Here is a 15,522-nt window from a genome sequence, read left to right on the forward strand (position 1 = left end):
TTAGGTTAGAAAATAGATTAGTCAATCAAAGAAAAGTGAATCGGAGGCGCAGCGTGGAGAGAGAGAGAGAGAGAGAGAAAAAAAAAGGAAAAAAAATTAGGGTTTTATTTTGGTGGCTCTATTAGTTCTTCAAATAATTTTTTGATCTCCAAAAAAATATTGTGAGTACAAAACCCACTCTCCTTGATTTATGTTTAATTCGCTGTTTTATTTATTTATTTATTTTTTATTTGTTTGATGTTAGTTTGATTTTGTTTTACATAAAGATGATAGATTAATTTTAATTATTTTGATTAGTTGTGAATATAAGATTTAGGGTTTATAAATGATAGATTGATTTTAATTATTTTGACTAGTAGAGTATGTAAAGTTTAGGGTTCTTAGATAAGTGATTGATTTTAATTACTTTGATTAGTTGTGTAGGTAAACTTTAGGGTTTTTAGATGATTGATTAATTTTAATTACTTTGATTAGTTGTGTAGGTAAAGTTTAGGGTTTTTAGATGATTGATTAAATTTAATTATTTTGTTTAGTTTGTATGTAAGGTTCAGGATTTTTAGATGATTGATTAATTTTGATTATGTTGACAACTCGGGTGCGTTCTGTTGAGCGCAGCTGAGCTTCCTTTGCAGGATTCACTACAGGAAAAATAAGATATGGTGGCGTTTTTTTAACGACGTTTTTTTGAACGTCACTTTTATTAATATTTAACGGCGTTTTATAAACGCCACCTATTCTTTGAAATAAAACGACGCCGTTTTATAATAGGAGTCGCTTTTAAACGCCTCCAAATCCGTTAGCCTCACGCGCCTCCTCTCTCCCTCTTTGTTGAAACCCTTATTTTGAATCTGAGATGTTATACGCACACATCTCTCTCTCTTTTTCTCTCAACCCTCTCATTCTCACGCCTTCAAATCTCGCCTCTCTCTTGCTCACCCCCAATTGCTTATAAACCCTCGAGAGCGATTTTCTTTGAGATTCAGATTCATGCAGGTTCATTTTGAGATTCAGAGCGATTTCGATTTCATCTCAGAGTGATTTCGATTTTGAAGATCTCTCTCTCGATTTCGAAGCTTCACCGTCTCTCTCTCTCTAGATCTGGCCGGTAATCATAGTTTTATGAGAGAAGAGGGGGGGCAGGGACTGGGAGATTGCGAAGAGAGAGGCTGTGCTTGATTTCACAGAGTTTCATCTTTGAGATTTACAGATTCAGCTCGGTCTCAGAGATTGCATCTCAGAGTGATTTCGATTTTGAAGTTCTCTCTCACGATTTCGAGGCTCCACCGCGACCACCATCTGCACCGCCACCACCATCTGCACCAGCTAGGTATTGATTTCTGTCTCTCTCTCTCTCATGCTCTTCCTTCCCGTCTCTCTCGATTTGGTTATTGAAATTGCAAACAAGAAACTACCAATTTAATCAGGATTTGCTGGCCTTGTGTGAAAGTGACTGGAAGAAGGAGCTTTTGCTGCAACTACAGATCATTGACATAAAGATTATTTCTCTAGGTCATCTACCAAATATTTTCATATCCTTGGGGAGGCTTTTATTGGAGTCTTTTGTGAAGAAATTTATTTTGGAATTAAAAAGCTGTGGTATGTCCATGATTCTTTCATTTTTATGATTTATAAATATAGCAAAGATCGAGTGCTCATTTTCTCTTGAGCTTCATATTTTATGCTTACTGTAATTTGGTTATCTTGTTAGGTGCAGATATTGGGGCAGAAAATACCTCAGACTTCATCTATAATTATGCAATTAGCATGCCAAATTTAGCGGTGAGGAACCTCTCATGAATGCTGCTGGTAATGTTCTTGAGGCCTCAATTTTATGAGGCATTTCTGCTCTAAAAGCAGCTTGCTCCTTCCATTTTTAAGGATACAAGTCACCTGTATTTCCTGTAGTGTAAGGAAAAAAAATCTAGACAACTTTCTCAACCAAATTAAAATTGGGTTATTCTGAACATATTTAAGAGTAGGACAGGACTTGGCGCAGCAGTATGGTTGCACTAGTGTGACTTGGGCATTATGGGTTATTCTTTGATGTGGTTTGATGTCACTTGTGGAAGATTGTGAGATTTGATTGGAGAATGGTTGGTTCCTTCATGATGACAGAGTAACTATTTTGCCGATTGCTCTGTTAGCTTTCATGATATGATAATTAGAGTTTGCTATTATATTCTTAGCCTAATTACCATTAAACGTAATGTTATATTTTCTTTTACAATACAGTATATTGTAATATGCATCCGATTGTCATATTCTATATTTTTTTCTCAACTAGACAATGCTCCAAATATTTAGTTGTGGCCCCCTACTGAACAATGTTCCCATCCATTTTTGAGGAGCTGACAGCAGTTTTTTTTATGTGGTGTTTGGATTACCTGGACTAAAAAGAAGGTTTTGTGTTTGACCATGTAAAATATAGTTTTTTTTAATATTATATATTTATAAAATTTAAAAGCACACTCAGCCAAAGAGATTTGTTTGGGCACAAATGAAACTGCTGCCTATAGGTAAATATTACAGTTACTGTGCAACTAAGGACATCTTTAGAGAGGAAGGATTACGGGTATTTAACCTTCATTTGTAGACTGGTAATAATGTTTTCTGTTAGCACTACACATAAGTCTGTGATGCTAGGTTTAGGTTGGTTAATTTTCCATCTCCAATTGCTGAAGGATGATATTCATGATATTAATTTTAGATTAAACTGAACCCAATAACCAGCTTTTGAGTTACATCTGCATAGGTGTAGAACAATAGGGCTTGTGCTGTACTTTTGATAAAACTACAATTTTGTATCTTATATTTTTGACAACAATATATATATATATATATATATTGTTGGTTTTCTTTGGGTCTCTGCGTGAAGAGAATTGTTTTTGGGTATTAATACTTGTATTAGCCAATATAGGAAAATAGCATATTCCACTGAGAAGATATAAAGCTTTAAGAAGGCTGTTTTAGGTTTATCCTCTATTGATTTCAATTCTGCTCTCTGGTGGACAATAGTATCTTTGCAAGTTTGGCTGGGCTGTCTTTTATAAGAAAATCAGATTTGGTGTATTTTGGCAATGCCTTGTATTTTTGCCACATTTTATTAATGTTGATGACTCATTACAGGGTTTTTGGCGTGCCAATGTCCCAGCACTGCTCATGGTTATGCCATATACTGCCATACAATTTACTGTGTTGCACAAATTGAAGACATTTGCAACTGGTTCTTCCAAGACAGGTTTGTTAAACAACTCAAACAACATCATCAGAGATACAACTATATTGCACTCTTTGGCAATCTATTCCTTGGGATAATTAGATGTTACCACATACAATCTTTTTTCACTTTCCAAACAGGAGCTATATTCCTCAGCTAATTATTATTATTTTCAGCTAAATGCAATTGCCTGTATTTGATGTTATTATTCTGATTAACTACATACAATTGGATCTCTAATGATTTGAGCTTGAAAAGTGGCTTTTGGTTGTTTAACTATTTAAGGAATTATTCTCATTTGTCATGGATGGCTGTGTTCTAAATGTATTGTGTAGTTTTGGTCACTGGAATGGGACCAAATGACTACATGATGAATTTTCCGTAGCAATGCCTAATGCGATTCTAGGCATCGTGCTTCTATTTTATTATCGTAGAAGCATGGCAAAGGGGATTGTCTGTGTTTGTTTGTGGTACTAATCTTATAAATTCTGATATAAGCTGTTTGATTGTGCAATGTTAAATGTCAAAACTTCAGTTAACACTAGGCATATGCACATTATTAGGCCTGATCTTTCTAGTATTGGTCTCTTACATGCCATATCCTGGTTGCTGTTTTTTGTGATAGAGGATCACATTCATTTAAGTCTGTATCTTTCTTATATCAGTGGAGCATTAGCGGGATGTGTAGCAACGGTTGGATCATATCCATTTGATCTTCTACGAACCAGTTTAGCTTCGTAGGTGGGCAGTCGTCATTAGCTGACTATTGCACTTATTATGTAGCTTATTCTGATGGATCATGCAATCATGCACATACATGAACAGTGCGCGAGCACCTGACAGAATGTTGGGTGAGGTGAGAGGACATAGCTCAAGGTGAGATATGCTTATGGAACTTTTTTCAAATTCTCACATTTGAATTCTGCATTGGTATAACTTCTGTTCATTCTTGTAGGTGTATGGCCTCATCATTAGTACGGACTGGGTTTGTAAGGGGTTCCATGACCCAAGGAAATGGTTGTTATCAGCACAGGTGTATAAATAATTCGCTGGAGGTATAATTTGGACCTTTAACTTTAGTTTTTAATACAAGGATTCTTATTGTTCTTTTTTTTTTTCTTTTTTTTTTTCTCTCAATGAAATTGGGCAATTGCATCTCCACTTTTGTCCAATCAACCCTAATGACACCTGCATATTTTGGGAAATTGGGTATTGGATTCTATACCCATCTTCCCCAATTACGGGTTAGTGTTTTGATTCAAATAGGACCACTGCATATTTTGTCCATTTCACAATGTGGAGCTAATATGTTTTTTTGTCTTCATCAGGACAATATACCATCTGGCAAAGTCACCTGCATATTGGCTCTCCGTCTTGGTTATAATAGTCTTAGCATTACTCCCTCGCTTTATTTGGAAAGTTATACATTAAAATTTTTGGCCTTCAGATATCCAGATAGCTAGAGAAGCTGAGATACTGAGAAAAGAACCTAATTATTTTGGGTCTAAGCCAGATCTAGGTTCCAGTTAATATGTATATTATTAACTGATCCAATTTGCTATGACCTGGCCAGAGTTTGTCCAGCCAAATGTGAAATTTAATGGTAAGTTCAATTTCATTTATACATCTATTCCTTTTCTGTTTCATTCAGGGTACCTTCCTTGCTCTCTGTCTCTGTGGTTGGAGAAAAATAATTCTCACCTACGGGCATGAGCTTTCTCGAACAGTAACTAGCCATATGTTAAACCCCATGGTCAACCCATTTTCTCACTTTCATCATCATCATCTTTCTCTTTAATTGAATTCTGCACTTGTGTGTACATATCATGTTAAATATGTAAATGTCTAATTAGTATACCTTGTTAAAAGAAATATGTACTTGTGTATACATATATATATATTAGCATTTGGGCCCATGCAATGCGTAGCAATTCATTTTGGTCCTCTTTTTTTTTTTTGTAAAATTCATAATATGAATTTCTATTTCTGTTTAAATAGAGATATGGTTGAGGGTAGGCAGTTGAAACTGTCATGATTTTTCTTTGAACTTCGGTGGTGACTTGATATTTACATGCTTATCCCTTTTATGATGAAAAGCACAGACATATGGCATGGTTTTTCTGGACAAAGAGGTAGCGTGACGGACCTTAAAATATGTGTTCACATTATATTATATAATAATATAAATAGTATAGATGTATGTATTGTAAGTTCAAGGAAACTTATACCATGAGAAATAACACACAGATTTCATGATAAAATGGGCAGTTCAGAGATCAGTCCTTATGTAATAGATATGCCTCCTGCTTCCTCCGTAGTGTGGAAGCAGTCACATTTAGCTGGACCCATTTTAATGATTTTTATTTTGCCCTGCAGTTCATATGAAAGTGACACAAGCTGACATCATTCCAATTGGATTTAGCATTTAAAATGACACAAAGGGAAGAGAGGGAAGTGCAGATCCGAGGGGGAATGCAGAGCCGAAGGGAGGGTGAGGGTTTGGTTGATACTAATGATAAGATGGTCTGGTCGGGGAGTCTTCCTACTACATCATGTAGCGGTAATACATCACATGGCTCAGTTTCAGCTGGTACGTATAAGTTTTTGACTTTTTAGTAGTATTTGTATAGTATACTTCAATTGAAATCAAATGGACATGACTATCACAGTTTATTTGTTTATTTGTTTGATCAATTACAGAGAATTTTATTGTTGGCCTCAGTTTACAATGATTAATCATTAAACATGATTTTATATTATTTTTGGTGATTGATCTCCTTGTGCCATTGTGCGATGTGTTCATTGTTTTGTTCAATTACGAAGGAATCTTATCATGACAAATTGACAGCTTGTCTCAAACCACCCCCACTCCCTCTTACTTTTGCAACTGCTTGTCTCTTACTACATCAGCATAATTTGCCAATGCCTGAACTCTCCTCTAAAACCTCTTGATATGCTGCCACTCCTATAACATCAAAAGGATTTGACCCCCATCAAATGCATAGAAATATTACAGAAACTAGTGGGGTGGCACTCATTACATGAGTGCAAGTGCCACAAAGAACCACTAAGTCAGCCAATTTTTGAACAATAGTGCATAGAGAGAGAGAAAGAGGTGTACTAAGTAGCCTCTTAATTAGGAAAGAGAATTTTTAAAACTAACTGGGAGTTCTAGGCAGTTGTGGGGAGTTCTTTAGAATAATGTGTTTACTTGAACATTTACCCTCAAATGAATATAGAAGTAAAAGGATTTTAATAATGCATAATTTAATTTTCTTTGAATAGTTTAGGGAAATGAAAAATATACACAAAATTAGTGTTCTACTTTTATATATTAGCAAAGATGACATGCTTGACAACTGAAGTAAAAACGAAACTAAAGCTATTAAAAGTACACATGATGATAATATATATGCATCAATTATGAAGTGCACAATGCTCTAATGGAGATGCCATTAAAGTTGTTGCATGTTGACATTGCTAATATTGGTGCCAAATTTAGTACAAGTCTTGGCAGATTGTTAGATTTTGGAATTGCTATCAATGGTTAGATGCATTTTCTATTATTTATGATTACTGATATCAACTTCTCTCTCTCTCTCTCTCTCTCTCTCCCCCCCCCCCAAATTGTATTCATGTTTTTAAGTTCAGGGAACAACAGCGATAAATGGAAAAAGTGCATTGGAGACAATGATGGGGAGGCTGGATTACAAGTTAACAAAACTCAGATTCCGAATATAATTGCAGAGACGCAATGCATAGAGAGGGGCATCCAATTGTGGTGAACTAGGTTGATATGGTAGGAAAATGATTTGTGTGTGAATGTGGTTATTGTGAATGAGAATATGAATATCAAGTTGGCTCAAATGTCCATATTTGTATTTTGGTGAACTCAGATTCCTATTTAGGCTCAAATAGAGGGACATCCAATTTTGGTGACTCCTTAATGTAATTCAAATGATTTGTGTGTGAATGTTTTTGTTTTTTTTTTTTGGTGACTCCTTAATGTAATTCATTTGATAAGATTTTACTATGTGAATGGGAGTTATTATTTCATATTAATGTTATTTTTCAGTTTTATTATAGGTTTTTTTTGGGTTCAATAACCTAAAATTAGCACAATTAAAAAAAGAAAAAAAAGGGCTATCACGGCGTTTCTAAAAACGTCGTTAAATAGCATCAGATATACGACAGCGTTTTAAAAGCGTCGCTAAATAGCATGATGACGTCATGTTACCGTTGGCAGAACTTTTAGCGGCGTTTTTAACGCCGCCTATTGTCATATAGCGACGTTTATAAAGCGCCACAGAGTTATAGCGACGGCCGCATCTTCAATGTTTGGTGCTAAACGCCACAAAAATATTTAACGGCGTTTTTAAGACCTATTGCGGCGTTTTTTAAATGCCCCTAAAACCAGAATTTCCAGCAGTGATTAGTTGAGGCTACGGTGGTGACGAGAAGCAACTATAGTTGTTGGGCATATCTCTTAGATTTCTTTTGTTTTCTTGAGCTTAAGGTTGTAATAGTTTATGTATTTATTTATTTATTTTATGATTTTAGTATTGGAATAATTTGGCATGGTTTGTAACCATACTTTATTTAAGTTATTTTGACTTTGTATTGTTACTTTAATGTTGAGGTATTTGTTAGTTATGAATTTATGGTGGATGGTTTAGTTTGTGTTTAGTTTTTTTTTTGTTTCACCCTAGGATTTGGATGATGGAATATTAATTGGGGTTTAGTCCTAATTTAATATTTAATTGTCCGAATTTTGGGGCGTGACAAAAAATTAATCTGGTTAAGAAATAAAAAATAAAAAATAATTATCATTTTTATATAATTTTTATCTTTCGAGTGGTTAGAAATAATTTTTTACAAATTAAATTGAAACAGCAATGTGTATATATATAACATGAACAAAATTTAAAATAATAATTATTTTTTATCCTTAAATGATAATTATTTTTTATTTTTTATTTCTTAACCAAATTAATTTTTAATTTAAAAAAAATCTAAAATCAAACCATTTATAACTTAAGAATCTTTTGATAAGTCATTGTCACGACCCAAACCCGGCCCTATGGGTTTAGCACCGTAACCGGCCAGTAATCCGAGATTACCGAAGGCCTGCAGAACAGTAATACAGTAAAACAGAGTACAGGGCCTGGCGGAAGCCAATACAGTAATTAAACAATGTCCAATGAGCTGTGACAGTCTGTATGCCAAAAAGATTTTTCATACATTTATACATAAACAGTACAGAACAGTATGCACAATATTTACATTCATTCCAACTAGGGACTCTACCCTAGATAGCAGTACAGTGAACAGTCAGTCTATACAAAACAGTGAAGCAGTACAGAAGGGGGAATTCTTAAAACACCCCTAAGCCTTAGCAAATAGGCTCGGAACCTCGCAGTGAGGCACAAAGGCTGGCTTGACAAAACTGGAGTTACCCTGACGCTCCTAGCTCCGATCTGGTGCCTGAACACCTACATATATATATGAGCAGTGAGCTAAAGCCCAGTGAATAACATAAAGCGTAAAGGGGTTTAGAATGAATGTCCTTACAGTAATGAAAACAGTTCAATTCAATCAGTATTTCAGTTGTTCAGTACAGTAAACAGTCATATGTGGTACATCCATTAGCATAACAGTAACAGTAGGTCTTAAAAGACCGAACAGTAATGATGGCCATCAGTCAGTAAACAGTAGTGGCTCCACGAGGGAACCGACAGAGAATTCTGTCGCAGTAACAGTGACAGTAAACAGTAAGTACTAAGGATGCCACAGTACAGTTCAGAAATAAAGGACATACATTCATTCAGTAAATAATACCAGTTCAGTAAACAGTTCAGTTCAGTATTCGAAAGATAACCAGTTGAACATATCTTTACACAATTGTTACTCACAGAGTTCTGGGCTACAGTATGCTAGAGCGTGTCTCCCCAGTTGCCAACCCTACACAGTTCACAGGTTGAACACACTAAGCTACACAGTTGGGAAATCTCAAAACTTAATCCCTAATTTGCCTTGGTGTGTTCTACAACGATATCCTCATCTAAATGTCTTAAACTAGGCCTAAGAATGCCTAGGATGGGATGAGGATGCAAAAATACACTTAGAAAACATTTCGCAAAGTTTGCTGAAAATAGGAGCCTCGCTCGAGCGAGACTTTCTACGCTCGAGCATAAGTCCAAAATCAAAGGCTTCGCTCGAGCGAGGAATCCTTCGCTCGAGCGGTCTGCAAAACAGTAAAAGTACTGGATGCTGAAATTTTACGCGCGATCGTCGCTCGATGGTCGCTCGAGCGGAGCCCTGGACAAAGGTGCTCGCTCGAGCGGGGAATCCTTCGCTCGAGCGAGGAAGCCAAATCTGGAATTTCCAGATCTGCCTCCCAAGCTCAAACCAAGCATTCAACCACTCCAAACTCGACCTCTTGGGCCCAAATTCTGGAAAACATCATTAAATTCAATGTATAACAAGTTTCAAAGCTCAATTTATGAATTCAAGCCCCAAAGGTGAGTCAATTAAAACCACATTCAAACCCATTTTCAAGAACAACATTCAAACATGCATGAATGAGCTTTAAACCAAATTGAAGCTCCAAAGCTTGCTCAAATGAGCTCATTTCTTTCCAAAACCAGATGAAAACATGGTCTATAATAACAATATGAGCATGCATGTACTAATGTCCATGTAATTAACCTCAAAATGCAATAATACTAACATGCATGCAAGAGATGAGCTTCAATCCACCATTAATGAACCAAATCATGGCTTAGCTCTACAAATGAGGCATGAATTGTGCAAGAATGAACTCAAGAACAACAACAAGAAGATGAATGTCCTACCTTAGTCTAGTATTCAAGGTCTAGGAGCTCAAAGTAGCAATCACACCTCAATTCTCAAACAATTCCAAGCAATCTTCAAGGTAGAACTCAATTTCTCTCCCTCTCCCTCTCTTGGTCGGTTAAGCACAAGAAAATGGCTGAGCAAAATGTTCTTCAAGTGTGTACATAAGGCTCAAGTGTGTGTATTGAGATAGTGGCAAAATGGTAAATATGGCAAACTCTTTAATTGGCTTATTTTAATCTAATTTAATCATACCTAATCAGTTTTCAGATAAATATACCATAAAATCACATTAATTATGAGGATCACGGAACATCAATCGGTTTCTAATTCGGCCGCCGATAAGGCCTTCAATTAGCAGTTTAAACATATAAACATGAACAGATAATCAGACAATCAAACAGATAGAATGCAATTAACTAACATATACTCAGTCAATTCAGTTTCCAGTTTCAGTCAGTCAGTTCAGTACTTTTAATCAGTTCAATTATCAGTCAGTTATCAGTCATTATCCGTTTCGTTTAACAGTAATCGGTGATTATCGGTAATCAATCAGTCCTTAATCAGTAAACAGTATGAGGGTTGTTACAGTCTCCCCTCCTTATAAAGAGTTTAGTCCTCTAAACTCGAGTTACCTTCATTCTGGAAGAAAGCAGGATTCAGTGGAAACAGTTCAGGATATCTTTTGGCCATGTCATCTTCCCTTTCCCAAGTGGCATACACGCCACCGTGGTTTTGCCAGTCAACTTTCACTAACGGGATCTCTTTGTTCCTCAGTTTCTTGATCCGTCGGTTTACAATCTGTATAGGCCGTTCCTCGTAAGTGTAGTCATCACTCAACACTATCCGAGCAGGCTCAATCACATGGAAAGGATCCCGGAGATAATCTCTTAACATAGAAACGTGGAAAACATTATGCATGTGTTCCATCTCAGGAGGGAGCGCAACTTGATACGCCACCGGATTGATTTTCTCAATAATCTCATACGGTCCGACATATCTCGGCGCTAACTTGCCTTTGACTCCAAAACGAGTCTAGCCTTTCATCGGTGTCACTTTCACAAAAACGTGATCACCCACTTCGTACTCTCTGTCCCGTCTTCTGACATCAGCATAACTCTTCTGTCTGCTCTGCGCAGTTTTCAGTCTCTGTTGTATCAGTTTCACTTTCTCAGTCGTTTCATACACAATCTCGGGCCCAAGCAACGGCCCATCTCCAACTTCTGCCCAGCAGATTGGAGATCTACACTTCCTGCCATACAATGCCTCGAAAGGCGCCATACCTATACTCGAATGGTAGCTGTTGTTGTGGGCGAATTCAGCTAAGGGCAAATGGCTTTCCCAGTTTCCCTGAAAATCAAGGACACACATTCTCAGTAAATCCTCCAGAGTTTGGATGGTCCTTTCTGACTGTCCATCTGTCTGAGGATGATAGGCACTACTCAGCCTCAATTCAGTACCCAATGCAGTCTGTAGGCTCTGCCAGAACCTCGATGTAAACTTCGAATCCCTGTCAGAAACAATAGACACAGGCACTCCATGCAGTCTCACAATCTCATCAATATAAATCATAGCCAATTTGTCCGCATTATAAATTGTCTTGACAGGTAAGAAGTGAGCAGATTTGGTTAATCTATCAACAATAACCCAAATTGAATCCATACCTTTTCTGGAGCGAGGTAACCCAACGATAAAATCCATCGTGATATGCTCCCATTTCCATTCTGGTATGGGTAGGGGTTGCAATAATCCGGCAGGTCGCTGATGTTCAGCTTTGACCTGTTGGCAATGAAGACATTTGGATACAAAATCAGCAATTTCTTTCTTCATTCCCGGCCACCAGAAATTCTGTTTCAGATCTTGGTACATTTTCGTATTCCCCGGGTGGATAGACAATTTCGAATTGTGGCCTTCTTGCAGAACTCTTCGTTTCAGTTCAGTATCATTTGGTACACACAGTCTTTCTTGAAATTTCAGTACATTATTCTCAAATTTGAATCCCGGCCTCGGTTTAGATTCTCTTTCTTCGATGATCTTTTTCAAGAAGTCATCCAGTTGCTGTTTCTCTTTAATCTCTTCAATCAGTACCGGTTGAGCAGAAATAGCAGCTAAAGTTCCACCTTGTTCTCTCAAAACAATTTCTATTTCAGATTTTTCAAGGTCACAAAGCAACTCTTTCTGTCCTGTGAGCAAACATGCTACGTTTCCAATTGATTTCCGACTCAATGCATCGGCAACGGTATTGGCTTTTCCCGGATGGTACAATATCTGTAGGTCATAGTCTTTAATCAGTTCCAGCCATCTCCGCTGTCTCATATTCAGTTCTTTCTGTGTGAAGAAATACTTTAAGCTCTTGTGGTCGGTGTACACTTCACATGTCACCCCGTACAGATAGTGACGCCAGATTTTCAATGCAAATACTACTGCAGCAAGTTCCAGATCATGGGTCGGGTAGTTCTTTTCATGCGGTCTCAGTTGTCGGGAAGCATAAGCAATAACTCTCCCATTCTGCATTAAAACACACCCCAAACCCTTATGAGAAGCATCACTAAATACAGTATAACCATCCGTACCTGAAGGTAAGGTAAGAACTGGTGCAGTCACTAATCGAGTTTTCAACTCCTGGAAAGCAGATTCTCTTTGGTCAGTCCAGTCAAATGATGTCCCCTTCTGAGTTAACTGAGTCAATGGTAGGGCAATTTTGGAGAAATCTTTGACAAATCTTCTGTAATATCCAGCCAATCCCAAAAAGCTTCGGACTTCAGTCACATTTGTTGGTCTAGGCCAGTTCACTACAGCTTCAATTTTCTGCGGATCAACAGAAATTCCATTTTTGCTAACAACATACCCCAAAAACATAACATGGTCAAGCCAAAACTCACATTTAGACAGTTTAGCATACAGTTTCTATTCTCTTAAGGTTTGTAGGGCAAGTCTCAGATGATGTTCATGCTGTTCTACACTTTTGGAGTAAATCAATATGTCATCGATAAATACAACAATAAAGTCATCAAGGTACGGTTTAAAAATTCTGTTCATGAGGTCCATAAAAGCAGCTGGTGCGTTCGTGACTCCAAAAGGCATAACTAGAAATTCATAATGTCCATACCTTGTTCTAAAAGCAGTTTTATCAATGTCATCTGGTTTAACTTTCAGTTGATGATACCCCGATCTGAGATCGATTTTGGAAAATACTTGTGCACCCTGTAACTGATCAAATAAATCATCAATACGCGGTAATGGGTATTTATTCTTTACAGTTACCTTGTTCAACTCACGGTAGTCTATACACAGTCTCAGTGAGCCATCTTTCTTCTTGACGAACAAAACAGGAGCACCCCATGGCGAAGTGCTAGGTCTGATAAACTTCTTATCCAGCAGTTCCTGCAGTTGTACTTTCAATTCTTTCAGTTCAGTTGGAGCCATTCTGTATGGAGCTTTAGAAACTAGTTGTGTTTCGGGAATCACATCAACGGTAAATTCAATCTCCCTGTCAGTCAAATCTCCTGGAAGATTATCTGGAAAAACATCTGGGAATTCTCTGACTATAGGAATACAATTCACATCAGTTTTAATACTATCATCAGTAGACACAGTCAGTACAGAACACAGATATCCTTTACAGCCCTTCCTAATCAGTTTAACAGCCTTCACAGATGAAATCAAATACGGAGGAGGTACTACTCCACTCCCATTAAACACAAATTCAGGCAGACCAGGTGGACGGAAAACAACTTGCTTGGTCACACAGTCAATAGTGGCATGATATTTTTGTAACCAATCCATCCCCAATATTACGTCAAAATGATCAATGTTCAATGGCAGTAAATCAATAAACAGATGCATATCCCCAACAATGATTTCACATGCGGGGTACATATAAGCACATGTCATGGATCCCCCTACGGGTGATGATACGGCTAGCAGATAGTTCATAGGTTCTAAGGGTCTATTCAATTTCCGTGAGAAAGCATGCGATACATAAGAATGCGTAGACCCCGAATCAATCAATACATATGCATTTTGAGTACAGATAGAGAGAATACCTGACACAACGGTCTCGGTATTCTGTACATCTCCCGGTACTAGTGCGAACACTCGGCCTTGCCTCATAGGCTCTTTTCCGGTAGCTCTGGGGTTAGGCTTTGGTGCTACAGTTGATGCTGCTGCGCTCGGTGCAGCTTTACCACTGGCTTGTGGAGCAGAGGGGCAGTCTTTAACCATGTGGCCCACCTTGCCACACCTGTAACAGGCTCCAGATATTCTGTAGCAAACCCCCTTGTGCTTCTTGCCACATTCAGAACAGGGTGGTATGAATCCACTCCCTTGGTTGGGGCTAATCATCGTCCCCGTATTCTGTTTCTTGTTGGCTGGGTTGTGCTTGCCTTTCGTGAATTTGAAACCTTGCCTTTTTCCATGCCATTCAGTTGTTGGTGTTTCAGATTGTTTCACTGCTGCAATGTTCGACTCGGCCATCAACGACCGGTCGAGAACACCCACAAAAGTCGGTAATTTCAAAACATTTATCCGGTCAAGTATTGCCACATTAAGGCCGCCTTCAAATTTTCTGGCCTTCTTATATTCGGTATCCACCATGTGTGGTGCATATCTGGCAAGTTCAGTGAATTGCGTCTCGTATTCTGCGACGGACATTGTGCCCTGCTTCAGTTGTTCAAACTCAGTTACTTTCCTATCCCTGACACACTGTGGGAAGTACTTTTCAAAGAAGGACTCCTTGAACTGAGCCCAAGTCATGACAGTATTTGTTTCGCGAATCAACATCCACCACCTTCTAGCTTCTTCTTGAAGGGTGAAGGTAGCTAACAATACCTTGTTCGCTTCCGAGCACGGAAACACTTCAAACAATTTTTCTGTTTCAAGAACCCAAGCTTCAGCTTTCAACGGTTCAAGGCCTCCCTGAAAGGATGGCAGTTTCATTTTGCTGAACTTCTGGGTCAAAGCAATTATGTCCCCATCATTCACATTCGCATTAAGTTCCGGCTGTACCGGAGGAGGAGGAGGTTGTTGGTTCTGTTGTTGTTCCAGTCTAGCAGTTATCAGTTCTATCATTCTTTCCATTCTTTCCATTCTTGCCTCGGTAGATGAGGACTCAGGTTCATTTGCATTGTCCATTTCACTATAAGCAGTTATAGCAGTTTTAAACATAAGCAGTCATTTGTTTAACAGTTTACCACATTAGCATGCATTCAGTCATAACATAACCACACACTTATCATGCTCATGAGATGCCCTAATGACTTTTCTAGGACACCCTATAGCTCATTTGGACACGTGTGTGCGGTATAACTCGTGGTAAGTATCGCTCTGATACCACTCTGTCACGACCCAAACCCGGCCCTATGGGTTTAGCACCGTAACCGGCCAGTAATCCGAGATTACCGAAGGCCTGCAGAACAGTAATACAGTAAAATAGAGTACAGGGCCTGGCG

General features: G+C 38.0%; 1 long non-coding RNA gene across 1 annotated transcript; it reads left to right on the plus strand.

The window, feature by feature from the left end:
* Positions 1–821: 821 nt before the first annotated feature.
* On the plus strand, positions 822–6,081 carry LOC145806764 (uncharacterized). Its single transcript, XR_014350252.1, has 7 exons — positions 822–1,327; positions 1,425–1,596; positions 1,709–1,806; positions 3,843–4,093; positions 4,173–4,272; positions 4,546–4,820; positions 5,320–6,081. It is a non-coding gene; the product is annotated as an uncharacterized LOC145806764 (long non-coding RNA).
* The last annotated feature ends 9,441 nt before the right edge of the window (positions 6,082–15,522 follow it).

Source organism: Camellia sinensis, chromosome 14 (genome assembly GCF_055761805.1).
Source record: "Camellia sinensis isolate YWXY chromosome 14, ASM5576180v1, whole genome shotgun sequence".
Classification (NCBI taxonomy): Eukaryota; Viridiplantae; Streptophyta; class Magnoliopsida; order Ericales; family Theaceae; genus Camellia; species Camellia sinensis.